Raw genomic sequence first — 17,448 nt, forward strand, 5'->3', positions numbered from 1 at the left:
TGGAGAAGCTGTGGAGAAAAAGTAACCCTCATTCACTGTTGGTGGGAATGTAAAGTAGTACAACCATTATGGAAGAAAGTATGGTGAATCCTCAAAAAACTGAAAATAGAACTACCTTATGACCCAGCAATCCCTCTACTGGGTATATACCCCCAAAACTCAGAAGCATTGATACATAAAGACACATGCAGCCCCATGTTCATTGCAGCATTGTCCACAGTGGCCAAGACATGGAAACAACCAAAAAGCCCTTCAACAGAAGACTGGATAAAGAAGATGCAGCACATGTACACTATGGAATACTACTCAGCCATAAGAAATGATGACATCGGATCATTTACAACAAAATGGTGGTATCTTGATAACATTATACGGAGAGAAATAAATCAGAGAAAAACAAGAACTGCATGATTCTATACATTGGTGGCACATAAAAATGAGACTAAGAAACATGGACAAGAGTATGGTGGTTACCAGGGTGAGAAGGAGGGAAAAGGGAAGGGGAGGAGGAGGGGCACAAAGAAAACTAGATAGAAGGTGACGGAGGACAATCTGACTTTGGGTGATGGGTATGCAACATAATTGAATGACAAGATAACCTGGACATGTTTTCTTTGAATTTATGTACCCTGATTTATTTATGTCACCCCATTAACATTAATAAAAATTTATTTATATAAAAATTAATACACAGAACTCGGTGGACTTTTTATACACCAGCAATGAACTGTCAGAAACAGAAATTAAGGAAACAATCCCCTTTACTATTGCAACAAATAAAATAAAGTACCTGGAAGTAAATTTAACCAAGGAGATAAAAGACTTATACCCAGAAAATTATTAAGAATTGATAAAAGAAATCAAGGAAGGTACAAACAAATGCAAGCATATACCACGTTCATGGAGAGGAAGAATAAACCTCATTAAAATGTCTGTATTACCCAAAGCACTCTATAAATGCGATGCAGTTCCTATTAAAATACGAATGACATATTTCAAAGATATAGGAGATATATTCCAAAAATTTATATGGAACCAAGAAAGAACACAAATAGCATCAGTAATCCTGAAAAAGAACAATAAAGTGGGGGTATCACAGCTCCTGATATCACATTATACTACAAGGCCATTGTACTCAAAACAGCTTGGTATTGGCATAAGAACAGGCATACAGATCAATGGAACAGAACAGAGAACCCTGAAATAATCCCACACCTATATGGACAATTGATATTTGACAAAGGAGGTAAGAGCATACAATGGAGTAAAGACTGTCTCTTTAACAAATGGTGTTGGGAAAATAATTTGATAGGTACTTGCAAAAAAATGAAATTGGATTACCAACTTACACCATTCACAAAAATAAACTCAAATTGGATAGAAGACTTAAATGTAATTCGTGAAACCATAAACATCTGGGAAGAAAACATAGGCAGTAAACTCTCTGACATCTCTCATAGCAATGTTTGCTGATTTATCACCACAGACAAGTGAAATAAAAGACAGGATAAACAAATGGGACTATATTAAACTAAAAGCTTTTGCACAGCAAAAGACACCATTAACAAAATAAAAAGAGAATCCACACAATGGGAGAATATATTCGCCAATACATCTGATAAGGGGTTAATAACCAAAATTTATAAAGAACTTGTAAAACTCAACACCAGGAATGTCAACAATCTAATAAAAAAAATGGGCAAAAAAATGAATATACACTTCTCCAAAGAAGACATACAGATAGCCAATAGACAGATGAAAAAATATTCAACATCACTAATCATTAGAGAAATGCAAATTAAAACCACCATGAGATACTACCTCACACCAGTCAAAATGGTGCTCATTAAAAAAACAACACCTGATAGGTACCGGTAAGGATGTGGAGAAAGGGGAAGCCTCCTGCGCTGCTGATGGGAATGCAGACTGGTGCAGCCACTATAGAAAAACGGTATGGAGATTCCTCAAAAAATTAAAAATGGGCCTGACCAGGTGGTGGCACAGTGGATGGAGCATCAGACTGGTATGCAGAGGATCCACATTTGAGACCCCAAGGTCCCCAGCTTGAGCGTGGGCTCATGTAGTTTGAGCAAAGCTCACCAGCTTGGACCCAAGGTGGCTGGCTTGAGCAAGGGGTTACTTGGTCTGCTGAAGGCCCATGGTCAAGGCACATATGAGAAAGCAGTCAATGAACTACTAAGGTGTCACAACAAAAAACTAATGATTGATATTTCTCATCTCTCTCTCTGTTCCTGTCTGTCTGTCCCTATCTATTCCTCTCTCTGACTCTCTCTGTCTCTGTAAAAAAAAAAAAAAGAAATTAAAAATGGAACTGCCTTTTGATACAACCATCCCACTTTTAGGAATATATCCCAAGAACACCATATCACTGATTCAAAAAAAGAAATGCACCCCCATGGTTATGGCAGCATTGTTTACAATAGTGAAGTTCTGGAAACAGCCCATTGTCTGTCAGTGGAAGAGTGGATTAAAAAGCAGTGGTACATATATTCAATAGAATACTATGGGGCCATGAAAAAGGAAATGTTACCTTTTGCAACAACATGGATAGACTTGGAAACTATTATGTTAAGTGAAATAAGCCAGGCAGAGAAAGAAAAATATCATATGACCTCACTCATTTGAGGAATCCAAGGAACTATGTGAACTGAGTAACAGAATTATTAAACCTGAAGGGAAGGTGGAGGCAGCTGTTGAGAGGGGGTAAAGGAGGTGTTGAGGGGATGGGCAGGGGGGATGCCTTCAGGGCAACACTAGAATCTATGTAAACACAATAAATTAAATTAAAAAATTATACTGAGTGAAATAAGTAAATTTGAAAAAACTAAGAACTGTATGATTCCATACACAGGTGGGACACAAAACTGAGACTCATGGACATGGATAAGAGTGTGGTGGTTACAAGGGGGAGGGGGAATGAGGAGAGTAAAGAGGTGGGTGGAGGTGAGGTGCATAAAGAAAACCAAATAATAAGTGATGGATGACAATTTGACCTTGGGTGATAGGTATACAACAATCAAATGTCAAAATGATCTGGAGATGTTTTCTCTCAATCTATGTACTCTAATTAATCAATGTCACCCCATTAAAATTAATTGTCTAAATTAAATTTTAAAATAAAGAGAGGCTATTAAACTAGGGAAACTATTAATTTGATATGCATGTATGGTATGTGTGTGTATAATTTTAATTGTTTGGATATTGTTTGTTTCTGATGTGTAAATTTTACACATTAAATGAGTTATTCTTAGTGATTAATAGTGAATAGAATAGCTCATGACTTGTGTTACTGTTTTTTGAGGCTCTATGCTAGAAATAATGATAACATGAAACTCTACATCCTAATTACTCCCAGTGTCCAAATGTGCCTTTTATATAGTCTTCACTAAATTATAGCAGCACAGAAGTGGCAAGATGGTGATGGAATAGGCAGATGTACCAACTTCCACCTCCCAAAAACAAAGTGGATTACAACCTATTTTTAAGAACAATCATCTGGAAAAACCAACTTTGGACTAACTGAGAGGAGTCTTTAAGCAAGAATCACTAAAGAAATCACACTGAGACTGGTAGGACATGTGGAAACACAGAGAGGGCTACCCAGCTCCCAGGAGCAAACGGCAGCCCAGAGAGACTTGTGCGGTGGGAAGTGAGTTTAGCAGAAAGGGTAGGGTCCTGGGCCCCAAGATCGAAGCCCCAGCCTGCAGCCCTAGATCCTAGAAGAGTCGTATGGACAGTATTTAGCTGAGAAACAAGCCAGTATACTGTTTGTGAGAAAGAGACAGATTTCTCAAGCCCAGGATTCTTCTTAAAGAGACCATGCAGGAAACCTCTTTCACAGCCACTCACCCAGGGCTCCAGTGGATGAAAAGAGATGAGAGGACCAGAGTAGCAAGAAGAGAGTGTAATCTAGAAGGCACAGGGAGAAACACTTTGAGGGACAGCTACTCTAACCCCTGGGATGAGTCATTCCCCAAATCTAAAGTGAATATTTCCCCTGGAACAAGCAATACCAGCAAAGGGAAGCAGGACACCAGCCAAACAGATCTCCTGCTGCCTCAGAGCAGAGTCGCTGAGAAGTAAGGAGCCATCAGGGATACAGTATTGAATGTTAAGGCCTGAGCTGCATCACCCCCCTGCATACACTGTTGAAAGCTCGCTGGAGGACGGGTGGTGGTGGACATGAAAGCACAGTCCCATTGGTGAGGGCAGAAGCTGGGGGCAGGCCATAGCTATGGCTCAGACACGAGCACAGTCCTGCTCACTAAGGCAGAAGCCAGGGCCAGTTCTGACTGAGGCCCGGTGTGAGCGCAGTCCCACCCACAGGGGTGGAGGCTGAGGGCAGCCACGGCATTGGAAGGGGCACACAAAAGCAGTCTGAACCATGGCTGCGGGCTGGGCTAGTGAGAGCTGTTCCACCTGCAGTCCCTCTGACAAGGGTAAGGCGAAAGCCAGAGAACTGGCTGAGACCTGTGCCTGAGCAAAAGGAGCACAGCCCTGCCCGCATGGCCAAGGCTTGCAGCCCCAGCGTGTGAACACAGTCCTACCGTAGGGGTAGGGTGAAGGCCAAGGCTGGCCAAGGCTTGCAGCCTGGGCATGCGAACACAGTCCTGCCCACAGAGGAAAGGCAGAAACCGTAGCAACTGCCGCAGTGGGCCGGCATCGGCAATGCCCATGCCTGAATGCCAGAGGCAGCAGCAGTTGGGGTGGCAGGCCTGCAGACAGACCACACCTATGGAACACAGAGGCCACACTATCGGACTCCAGTGGCCACACCCTTCTTATAAACAGAAAAAATGGGAAGGCAGAGAAATGTAACCCAAATGAATCAAGAGAAATCCCCAGAAAAAGAGTTGAATGAGTCAGAAATAACCAAATTACCCGATGCACAGTTTAAAATAATGATTGTAAGGATGCTCAAAGATCTTAGAGCAATGATGGATGGAGATAATGAGCACCTAAATAAAGGGATAGCAAGTATAAAAAAGGACATTGAAATAATAAAAAAGAATCAGTCAGAAATGAGAAACACAGCCCTGGCCGGTTGGCTCAGCGGTAGAGCGTCGGCCTAGCGTGCAGAGGACCTGGGTTCGATTCCCAGCCAGGGCACACAGGAGAAGCGCCCATTTGCTTCTCCACCCCTCTGCCGCGATTTCCTCTCTGTCTCTCTCTTCCCCTCCTGCAGCCAAAGGCTCCATTGGAGCAAAGATGGCCCGGGCGCTGGGGATGGCTCTGTGGCCTCTGCCTCAGGCGCTAGAGTGGCTCTGGTCGCAACATGGCGACGCCCAGGATGGGCAGAGCATCGCCCCCTGGTGGGCAGAGCGTCACCCCTGGTGGGCGTGCCGGGTGGATCCCGGTCGGGCGCATGCAGGAGTCTGTCTGACTGTCTCTCCCTGTTTCCAGCTTCAGAAAAATGAAAAATAAAATAAAATAAAATAAAATAAAATAAAAAGAAATGAGAAACACAATGTCAGAAATGAAGACCACACTAGAAGGAATTAAAAGCAGGATGGATGAAGCTGAGGATCGAATCAGCAAGTTAAAGGACAAGATAAACAAAAGCATGGAAGCAGCTCAGCAAAAAGAAAAGACGTTCAAAAAGTCTGAGGAAACTCTAAGAGAGCTCAGTGACAACATGAAGAGAAATAACATCCGCATCATAGGGGTTCCTGAAAGAGAAGAGAAAGAACAAGGGATAGAGAATCTGATTGAAGAAATCATAGCTGAAAACTTCCCTAAATTCATGAAGGAAAAAGACATACAAGTTCAAGAAGCACAGAGAGTCCCATTAAGGATGAACCCAAAGAGGCCAACACCAAGACACATCATAATTAAAATACAAAAATTAATTTAAGTGCTTACAGCTCTTTTTGAATTTGTCTAGTAGGTCTTTTTTCCGATGTTTGCCGGAAGGCCCCCCCCCCAAAAAAAAATACAAAAATTAAGACACAAAGAAAGAATACTAAAAGCTATTTTAAAAAAAGCAGTCATTACCTACAGAGGAGCCACCACAAGGATGGCATCTGACTTCTCAACAGAAACATTAAAGGCCAGAAGGGAATGGCAAGAAATATTCAAAGTAATGCAACACATTAGCCTACAACCAAGACTTCTCTATCCAGCAAGGCTATGATTTGAAATTGAAGGAGAAATTAAAGGCTTCCCAGGAAAAAAAAGAAACTCAAGGAATTCATTACAACCAAACCAATGCTATAAGAAATGTTAAGGGGCCCTGCTGTAAACAGAACAAGGGGTGGGGGATCTAGTAAAAGACGAATGTAGATTTGAAGACTAAAATGGCAATAAACAACTACATATCAATAATAACCTTAAATATAAATGGGTTAAATGTTCCAATCAAAAGACATAGAGTAGCTGCATGGATCAGAAAACAGGACCCATACATATGCTGTCTACAAGAGACACACCTCCAAACAAAAGATACACATAGACTGAAAGTAAAGGGATGGAAGAAAATATTTCATGCAAATGGAAATGGAAAAAAAGCTGGGGTAGCAATACTTATATCAGACAAAATGGACTTTAAAACAAAGGCTACAGTAAGGGATAAAGAAGATCACTACATAATGATAAATGAGCAATCTAACAGGAAAATATAACCATTATAAATATCTATGCACCTAATATAGGAGCACCTAAATATATAAAGCATATTTTGATAGACATAAAAGGTGAGATCAACAGCAATACTATAATAGTAGGGAATTTCAATACCCCACTAACATCACTAGATAGATTCTCAAGAAAAAATATTAACAAAGAAACAGCAGACTTAAAGGACACACTAGATCAACTTGATTTAATAGATATCTTCAAAACCTTTCATGCTAAAGCAGCAGAATATACATTCTTTTCATTTGCTCATGGTACATTCTCTAGGATAGACCACATGCTAGGACACAAAACAAGTCTCAAGAAATTTAAGAAGATTGAAATCACATCAAGCATCTTCTCAGATCACAATGGCATGAAACTAGAAATCAACTACAATAGAAAACTGAAAAACACTCAAACTCTTAGAAACTAAATAGCATATTATTAAATAATGAATGGGTTAACAATGACATCAAGGAAGAAATAAAAAATTTTCTTAAAACAAGTGAAAACAAACAGACAACAACTCAAAATTTATGGGACACAGCAAAGCAATCCTGAGGGGAAGTTTATAGCACTACGGGCATACCTTAAGAAGCTAGAAAAACCTCAAATAAACAATTTAACCCTGTATCTAAAAGAACTAGAAAAAGAACTGCGAGTAAAACTCAGAGGAAGTAGAAGGAAGGAAATAATATAGATCAGATTGGAAATAAATGGCATAGAGGCAAAAAAAAAAAAAAAAAAAAAAAAACAATACAGAGAATCAATGAAACCAAGAGCTGGTTCTTTGAAAAGGTAAACAAGATAGATGAACCTTTTAACAGACTCACCAAGAAATAAAAGAGAGAGAACTCAAATAAATAAAATTAGAAATGAGAGAGAAATAACAACTGACATAGCAGAAATACAAAATATTATAAGAAAATACTATGAAGAACTGTATGCCATAAAATTAGACAGCTGAGGTGAAATGGACAAATTCCTTGAAACATGTAATCTCTCAAAAATCAATATAGAAAAATCAGGAAATCTAAACAGACCGATTTCATCAAATAAGATTGAAAGTTATCAAAAAAACTCCCAACAAACAAAAGCCCTGGGCCAGATGGCTTCTCAGGATAATTTTACCAAATATTCAAAGAAGAACTAACTCCTATCCTTCTCAAGCTATTTCAAAACATTCAAGAGGAGGGAAGACTTCCAAACTTCTCTTATGAGACAAGCATAATACTGATTCCAAAAACCAGGCAAAGACAGTACAGAGAAAGAAAACTATAGACCAATATCTCTGATGAACTCAGATGCTAAAATTTTCAACAAAATATTAGCAAACCGGACCCAGCAATACATGAAAAAAATTTTAAATCATATTCAGGTGGGATTTATTCTAGGGAGACAAAGCTGGTAAAATATTTGCAAATCAATCAATGTGATACAACACATAAACAAAAGAAAGGATAAAATCATGTGATAATATCTGTAGATGCAGAAAAAGCATTTGATAAAATCCAGCACCCATTTACGTCCAAAACTCTCAGCAAAGTGGGAATACAGGGATCATAACTCAACATGATAAAGGCCATTTATGACAAACCCAAAGCCAACATCATAATCAATGTGCAAAAATTGAAAGCAATCCCCTTACGATCAGAAACAAGGCAGGGGTGTCCCCTTTCAACACTCTTATTAAATGTAGTTCAGGAAGTCGTGGCCACAGCAATCAGACAAGAAGAAAAGATAAAAGGTATCCAAATTGGAAAAGAAGAAGTAAAACTATCATTATTTGCTGATGATATAATACTGTACATAGAAAACCCTAAAGTCTCAGTCAAAAACCTACTGGACCTGATAAATGAATTCAGCAATGTGGCAGGATATAAAATCAATATTCAGAAATCAGTGGCATTTTTTTTACATCAACAATGACCTCTCTGAAAGAGAAATTAAGAAAACAATCCCCTTCACTATTGCAACAACAACAAAAATAAAGTACTTAGGAGTAAATTTAACCAAGGAGGTTAAAGACTTGTACTTGGAAAATTATAAAACTTTGATAAAAGAAATCAAGGAAGATAAAAACAAGTACAAGCATATACCATGTTCATGGATAGGAAGAATAAACATCATTAAAATGTCTATGTTACCCAAAGCAATCTATAACTTCAATGCAGTTGCTATTAAAATACCAATGACATACTTCAAAGATATAGAAGATATATTCCAAAAATTTATATGGAACCAAGAAAGAACACAAATAGCCTCTGCAATTTTGAAAAAGAAGAATAAAGTGAGGGTATCACAGTTCCTGATATCAAGTTATATTACACAAGGCCATTGTACTCAAAACAGCTTGGTACTGGCATAAGAACAGGCATACAGATCAATGGAACAGAACAGAGAACCCAGAAATAAACCCACACCCATATGGACAATTGATATTTGACAAAGGAGGCAAGAGTATACAATGGAGTAAAGACTGTCTTTTTAACAAATGGTGTTGGGAAAATAATTGGACAGGTACTTGCAAAAAATTAAACTGGATCACCAACTTACACCATTCACAATAATAAACTCAAATTGGTTAGAAGACTTAAATGTAAGTCATGAAACCATAAACACCTGGGAAGAAAACATAGGCAGTAAACTCTCGAATATCTCTTGTAGCAATATGTTTGCTGATTTATCTCCACGGGCAAGTGAAATAAAGGACAGGATGAACAAATGGGACTACATCAAACTATAAAGCTTTTGCACAGCAAAAGACACCATTAACAAAATAAAAAGAGAATCCACACAGTGAATATATTCGCCAATACATCTGATAAGGGGTTAATAACCAAAATGTATAAAGACCTTGTAAAACTCAACACCGGGAAAGTAAACAATTCAATCAAAAATGAGCAAAAGAAATTAATAGACACTTCTCCAAAGAGGACATACAGATGGCCAATAGACAGATGAAAAAATATTCAACATCACTAATCATTAGAGAAACGCAAATTAAAACCACAATGATATAGCACTTCACACCTGTTAGAATGGCACTTACTAACAAAACAACACATAACAGGTGCTGGAGAGGGTGTGGATAAAAGGGAACCCCCCCCCCTGCACTCCTGGTGGGAATGCAGACTGGTGCAGCCACTGTGGAAAACAGTATGGAGATTCCTCAAAAATTAAAAATGGAACTGCCCTTTGACCCAGCCATCCCACTTTTAGGAATATATCCTATGAATACCAAATCACTGATTCAAAAGAAGAAATGCACCCCCATGTTTATTGCAGCATTGTTTACAATAGTCAAGATCTGGAAACAGCCCAAGTGTCTGTCAGTGGACGAGTGGATTAAGAAACTGTGGTACATATACACAATGGAATACTATGTGGCCATGAGGAAGAAGGAAATCTTACCTTTCACGACCACATGGGTGGACCTGGAAACTGTCATGCTAAGTGAAATAAACCAGGCAGAGAAAGAAAATATTATATGACCTCATTCATTTGAGGAATCCAATGAACAATGTGAATTGAGCAATGGAATAGAGGCAGGGTCAGTATCAAAGGGACCAGAGGGAAAGTAGAAGAGAAGATGGGATCAGAGAAGAGAAAGAAATTAATAAAATTATATATACATAACACAGCATTATAGAAAACAGGACAGCAAATCCTGGAGGGAAGGAGGGAAGGCATTGGGAGGAAGGGGCATAGGAGGACCAAGGGGAATAAGGGTGTGGGGGGAGATATATTCGGTGGGACACTTGAATCTATGTAAGCACAATAAATTAAAATAAATTAAAAAAAGAAATAGTTGATGAATATTTCCAAAACATGGAAAGAGCTAGTTCCTCAAACCCAAGAAAGAAATAGATCACCTAATTATCTCAATCCTAACGAGCCTTCTTCAAGGGACATTATATTAGAACTGTCAAAAATTAATGACAAGGAAAAATCTCAAGGCAGCCAGGGAAAAGAAGGTGATGACTTATAAAAGAAATCCCATTATATTATTGTCAGATTTCTCAGTAGAAACCTTATAAGGCAGAAGAGAGAGGAACCAACTATTCAAACTACTAAAAGAGAGGAATTACCAGCTAAGAATAATACATACATCAAAGTTATCTTATAAATATAAAGGAGAAATAAAGACATTGCCACATGTACAGAGGCTGAGGGAATTTACCACTGCAACACTTCCATTAGAGGAAATACTGAAGAGGGCTATTCTTCTTGAAACAAAAGGCAAAGGAATACAGAACTATGAATAAGATGACTAAAACACAGTCAGAGGCAGAATATAACTCTTATAAACATATATACACCCAACATAGGAACACCCAAATATATATATAAAGCAAATCTTGATGGACATAAATAGAGAGATCAACAGTAATATAGTCATAGTTGGGTATTTTAACACCCCACTGACATCAATGGATAGATCTTCCAGAGAGAAAATCAACAAGGAAACAGTGGACTTAAAAGGACTATTCATTCTTTTGTATGATTTATCATACAATAAATATTTTGTAGCTGTAAAAGAAGGATGAAAGAGCCCAGAAAAGACAAATCACATATTAGATTAGATTGATTTAAATATCAAGTCTCAATAAATTTAAGAAGATTAAAATCATATCAAGAACCTTCTCTGACTACAATGGTATGAAGCTAGAAATAAATGCCATGAAAAAACTGAAAGACATGAAGGCTAAGTACATGAAAGCATTAACAATGAGATCAAGGAAGAATTTAAAACATACCTTGAAACAAATGAAAATAAGAACACAACAACTATTAAAAAGCATCAACAAGAAATATTCAAAGTGATGAAAAACAAAGAGTGATACACCTATTCTATAATGGTAGCTCAAGTAAATGCATTTCTAACCTAAAAATTAATTAATTAGTTAAATAATTAAAGAATAAAAAGAACTCTCATATAAATACTAGAGGGATGAAAGTAAGAATCACTAACCAAGGATTTAATGCTCTCACAGGAAGAAACCTTTCTGATGACACGTCTGCAAGTTGGCTGGTTGAGATATGCTCATCTGGTCTATAAGCAAGACTTAAAAATTCCTTAGAAAGTCCCTTAAATGCATATTACTAAGTGAAAGAAGCCAATCTGAAAAGGCTACAGATCATAAGAATCCAACTTCATAATATTCTAATAAAGTCAAAACTATGGAAACAGTAAAAATATAAGTGATTGTCAGGGGTTCAAGGGGAGAAAGAGAGAGATGAATAGATGGAGCATAGGGAATTTTTAGTGCAGTAAAACTATTCTGTGTTATACTGTCATGATACATGTAATTTTACATTTTCCACATTCTATAGAATATACAGCACAAAAAGTGAGCCCTAATGTAAATAACAAACTTTAGTTAATAATACATCAATATCGACTCATAAAAATGTAGAAAAACAACACTAAAATATTATTTTTCTTCAAAAATGAGACTATTGGCCTTACTTATTTGTCTGGAATGAATAAGAGTTTTAGCATGGAACCTGGCACAGGGTTAGTGCTCAGTGTCTGATGATAGCCTTTGAAGTAAAATATTGAAAACAATTGAAATGTCCATCAGTAAAGGACCAGCTAAACAAATTCTACTGTATTATTGACCTATACGATAAATATTTTGCAGCTATAAAAAAAAGGATGAGACAGTCCAGAAAATACAATACAATAGAGACAGAAAACAGATCAGTTGTTACTAGGACTAGAGGAGGGATTGTTTCCAAAGGAGGAGCACAAGGGAATTTCTGGGGTGATGGAGCTATTCTGTATCTTAATTGTTGTGTAACTGTTTGTTTATAAAAACTCATAAAACTGTTCAAGAAATGTGAATTTTACAATGTAGAATTAAAAAAAATAAGAACAGGATGAGGGATTTGTAAAAGCTGTTAGAAAAGCTTGTAGTATTAGCCTTACAATTATAAAAGTTCTCAAACCACTCAAGAGTATTGCTTTCAGTGAACAAATGTTTCAATTAGAATCAAATTGTTCAGGATAGAAAGGTTCTTAAAGATCTGTAAGCCCTTCTCCACAAACACTCTCATTTTGCAGGAGGAGAAACTGGGGACCAGAAAGAAAGGATTTTCCCAAGATCATGTGCAAATCAGTGACAAGCTAGTACTGGAACTTAGATTTCTCCTCACTCTTAATTCAATGCTCTTTCTCCTACATTTTATTTGTAAGTTTACCTAATTGGGTTTGTGTCTGTTAAACTATATAATAAGGTGAGTTTTTTTTTTTTTATTCTAAACCATTCTCTGGAATTTGCTAAGTTGTGAAATTATAGCAGCTAAGTCTTCTATTTTTAAAAATATTTGAGGTAAAATTCATATAACATGAAATTCACCGTTTTAACCCTTTTAAAGTATATAAGTCTATGGCATTTATATAGAACCAAATGAATAAAGTCTTCTAGGGACAATTTGACACCAGCAGGAAGAGTGAGGAGACCAACTATAGGAGAAGTTTGTGTCTGGGTGAAAAGATGCTGGGATAATATCAAGATTGAGATCATTGTCAAGTCATTCAAGAAGTGTGGCATTTCAAATGTCATAGATGGACTGAGGATGAGGCAATATATGAAGACAGTGATTCATCATCAGACATCGATGAGAACAAGCTAATGAATGGGAGTTTTGACAGTGATGAGTTGTATGAATTTTATGAAGAATAAAACTTGAGTTAAATAACTTTATGTAATAACCTTTTTTTTTTTTTTGAAGTTTCGGGCCCCGAAATTAAGGTGCATCTTATACATGGGGAAATATGGTAATATCCACAAGGTGTCTCATCCTAAGGAAACTAGAAAGAGGAAGTTTCTGAAAATGACCACCCATGCCAGATAGTACTGGCAGGGTACTCGCCAGTACTCTGGGAACTGAAATTCTGAAAATTCTGTGAGACTTAAAATTTTATCACCCTCCTCTCTTCTCTTGGTAAAGGGATTTAGAGCCAAATTCAGGAAACTGAATACAAAATTTCTGGCTCTTAGCATATACCTCCCTGCTAATTCAGGAAGTTAGCCTGGAGTTTTATGTTGGCAAGCATTCCAACAGATAAACTTGTATAATGATAATCTTTGCCTTAGACAATAAGTTTTGACCTGAAATGGGGTATGCAACATAATATCCTGTTTGTGTTCCTTGCAGAACTCACTGCAAAGTAGAAGAAGCTTGGAACGCTGATGTCTGGATTCTAATGTAAGCTATCTAGTGCTCAAGCTCTCTTAGCCTCCTATTCATCATCTGTAAAATAGGGTTACTGTAATAACATCTTCCCATTCACACTCACAGGGTTGTCGGCAGGGACCAACATACGATAAATAATAGAAAACATATCAAAGTACTTTATAAATTTAACATCACACAAATGTGAATTATTAATTATTAATGATCAAATCAGACAGAATATAAAATGATAAGCATGTTAGGTGGTATCACATATTACTAAATCACTCTTGAAGCTGCAATCTATTTTCCCATCATGCAAAGTAGATATTTAGTTTTCTATTTTATAGTTTATGTATTTTATTTATTCTTATTTTACTTTGTATTTTTAATGATTTTTAAATTTTCAATACTATATTAGCTTCAGATGTACACATCAGTAATTAGAAATAATTTAATTTACTAAATAATCATTCCAATAAATCGTTTTATTTATTTATTTTGGGGGAGTATTTTTCTGAAGTGAAAAACAGGAAGGTAGAGAGACAGACTCCCGCATGTGCCTGACTGGGACCTACCCAACAAGTCCACTAGGGAGTGATACTCTGTCCATCTGGGCCATTGCTTCATTGCAACCAGAGCCATTCTAGCACCTGAGGTGGAGGCCATGGAGCCATCCTCAGCGCCCAGGCCAACTTTGCTCCAGTGGAGCCTTGGCTGTGGGAGGGGAAGAGAGAGATAGAGAGAAAGTAGAGGGGGGAGGGTGGAGAAGCAAATGGGTGCTTCTGCTGTGTGCCCTGGCCGGGAATCAAACCGGGACTTCCACACACCAGGCTGACACTCTACTGTTGATCCAACTGGCCAAGGCCTCCAATAAATCTTGTACCCATCTGACACCATACATAGTCATTAGAATATTATTGACTATTTCCCTGTGCTGTACTTTACATCCCCATGACTATTCTGTAACAACCAATTTGTACAGCTTGATCCCATTCCCACAACCCCCCTCCCATCTGGCAGCTGTCAAAATGTTCTCTATCTGAGTCTGTTTCTGTTATGCCTGTTTATTTATTTTGTTTTTTTCGATTGTTGATAGATATGTATTTATTGTCATTTTAATATTCATATTTTTAATCCTTTTTTCTTTTTCTTAAACACCCTTTAACATTTCATGTAAGACTGGTGGGGTGGTGATGCACTACTTTTCCGTTTTCTTGTCTAGGATGCTCCATATATGTCCTTTGATTCTAAATTACAGCTTTGCTGGGTAGAGTAATCTTGGTTGTAGGTCCTTGCTTTTCATCACTTTGAATATTTCTTGCCACTTCTTTCTGGCCTGCAAAGTTTCTGTTGAGAAATTAGCTGACAGTCTTATGGGAGCTACCTAGTAGGAAACTAACTACTTTTCTCTTGCTGCTTTTAAGGTGTTTTATTTGTCTTTAACCTTTTGCATTTTAATTTTGATGTGTCTTGGTGTGGGCCACTTTGAGTTCATCTTGTTTGGGACTCTCTGCTTTTCCTAGACTTGTGTGTCTATTTTCTTCACCAGGTAATGAAAGTTTTCTGTCATTTCTTCAAATACCTTCTTGATTCCTTGTTCTCTCTGGCACCCCCATGATGTGAATGTTGATGTACTTGATGTTGTCCCAGAGGTCCCTCAAACTATCCTCATTATTTTTTATTCTTTTTTCTTTTTGTTGTTCTGATTGGGTGTTTTCTGCTACCTTATCTTTTAAATCACCGATTTGATCCTATGCTTTATCTACCCTACTGTTGATTCCTTCTAGTGTATTTTTTGCTTTTGTTATTGTATTCTTCATTTATGACTGGTTTTTGTTGTTTCTATGTCCTTTCTCATGCTGTTGAATTTGACACTAAATTCCTTGAATATTATTACAGTGTTTTGAACTCTAGAAGTTACAAATACTGGCAGTGATCTAAGTCCATAAACGTCCTGCCTTTTGGCTTGATCAACTTTGAATATAAAATATATTTTAATAAATTCAATTAAAATAATTTTATAAAATTAAAAAAATTTTAACAGCTCAGTAGCATAAAATGTTAGTTGTCAAATTTCCAAACCTACAGTCGTGTCTCTGCCCTGTCCTAAAGAGCAGTAAGTGTTGGCCTCCACCAACAGAGCTACACCAAACCCTGGTAAGAGGGAAAATATTAGTATAAATTTCATATACATCAAACCTGAGGCTACTCTTTTGTTCTTTCTCCCGGTCCCCCCCCCATACACACACACACACCTCTCTCCCTCTACTCTCCCTCTTACTTACTGTCTTAAACATACTATGGTATGGTGTTCAATACCAATTGCATATTTTGCAGTGGGCAAAAATACAAAACTCCTCCTCTCATCTGTTCAAACTGCTAGCCTGATTCAGTTTTCTCTGCAGGAGATCTTAGCAAGCTCTCCCAATGTTCTTTTCCAACCAATACTGTATGCTCTTTTTCTGGAGATAGGTGGAATGTCACCAAAGAGCACGTTGTAACTATTTTAAACAGTGGCCTCTGGAAGCTAAAGGGAGAAGAGACAGATGGTAATAAGTAGAATATGGGCCCTTATAACAGAATTGTGGGAGCCACTGTGGAGTAGTAGATGGAGCATAGGTCTGAAGACTATATATTAGACTTAGTTTTCTTTTAACTAACAGTTGTTCAGCCTTTGCATATAGCTCTCACATATTTATCTACCATAAAGGTAAAGATCATGGTTCATTAGAACCCCCACAGTGCTGTAACCTCCCTTCCCTGCCCAGCTTGTCCATGCTCTTGGTCCAGGTCTTGTTTCTAAGCTTTGAGGCCTTGGGTAGGTTTTGTAACTTCTATGATCCTGAATTTGTTTCACCCTACATAAAAAGAAATAATACCTGCTTTATAGTTTTTATTGCACAGATACAATAAAATAACAGATATGATATATTTTATAACCTATAAAGTACTGTGAAAATGTAAGGCAGTTTTAGTAAAAAAAAAAAAAAAAAGTCAAAAAGCATAAAATTTTATCTCATATATGATCCATTATTCCTATTTTGTGTAGTTACAGGCCTACTTATAGACACAGGTTTGCTTAGGTTTAGCTCATTTTGCTACTTTGATTAAAGTTGACATTAGAAAAAAAAATTCCAACCTTTATCTGTGTTTGATACAAAAGCCAATAGCAATTACATCACTTGAATGTAGTTAGATTTCATTTTCCTTTGGTATCATGGTAAAACTCTCCAAAGAATATCCAGGAGTAATTAAAGCAGAACGCCTCTGGTGGAGGAAGTCCATTAAAAGCAATTAGTAAAATGTAACACAGTTAGATGAAAACTGAATCTACACTTCCTCAGCCATTTCCAAATATAAACTATATAAAATCTGTGTTCTAAATTTGCCAAAGGAAATAGCAGCAAGGATTTAGTGAGCCTTTGTTGCATGTCCAGCTCTGTTAGAAGCATGGTGTGGCAGTAGATATAAAATCCTGAAGGCCTATTTTCCAGGAGCTCAGATCTGGTTGGGTCCACAATGCGCAGAATACATAATTTTTTGTTTTGTTTTGTTTTGGTTAGTAGGCTGGGCCTTGAAAGGTGGAGTTTAGAGAGGCAAAGAGGGAGAAAGCAGGGATATCTT

At 37.3% G+C, this 17,448-nt stretch overlaps 1 pseudogene; it reads left to right on the forward strand.

Annotated features, from left to right (window-relative positions):
* Positions 1–5,873: 5,873 nt before the first annotated feature.
* On the forward strand, positions 5,874–5,940 carry LOC136386618 (U7 small nuclear RNA; annotated as a pseudogene).
* The last annotated feature ends 11,508 nt before the right edge of the window (positions 5,941–17,448 follow it).

This window comes from Saccopteryx leptura, chromosome X (assembly GCF_036850995.1).
Source record: "Saccopteryx leptura isolate mSacLep1 chromosome X, mSacLep1_pri_phased_curated, whole genome shotgun sequence".
In the NCBI taxonomy this organism is placed as follows: domain Eukaryota; kingdom Metazoa; phylum Chordata; class Mammalia; order Chiroptera; family Emballonuridae; genus Saccopteryx; species Saccopteryx leptura.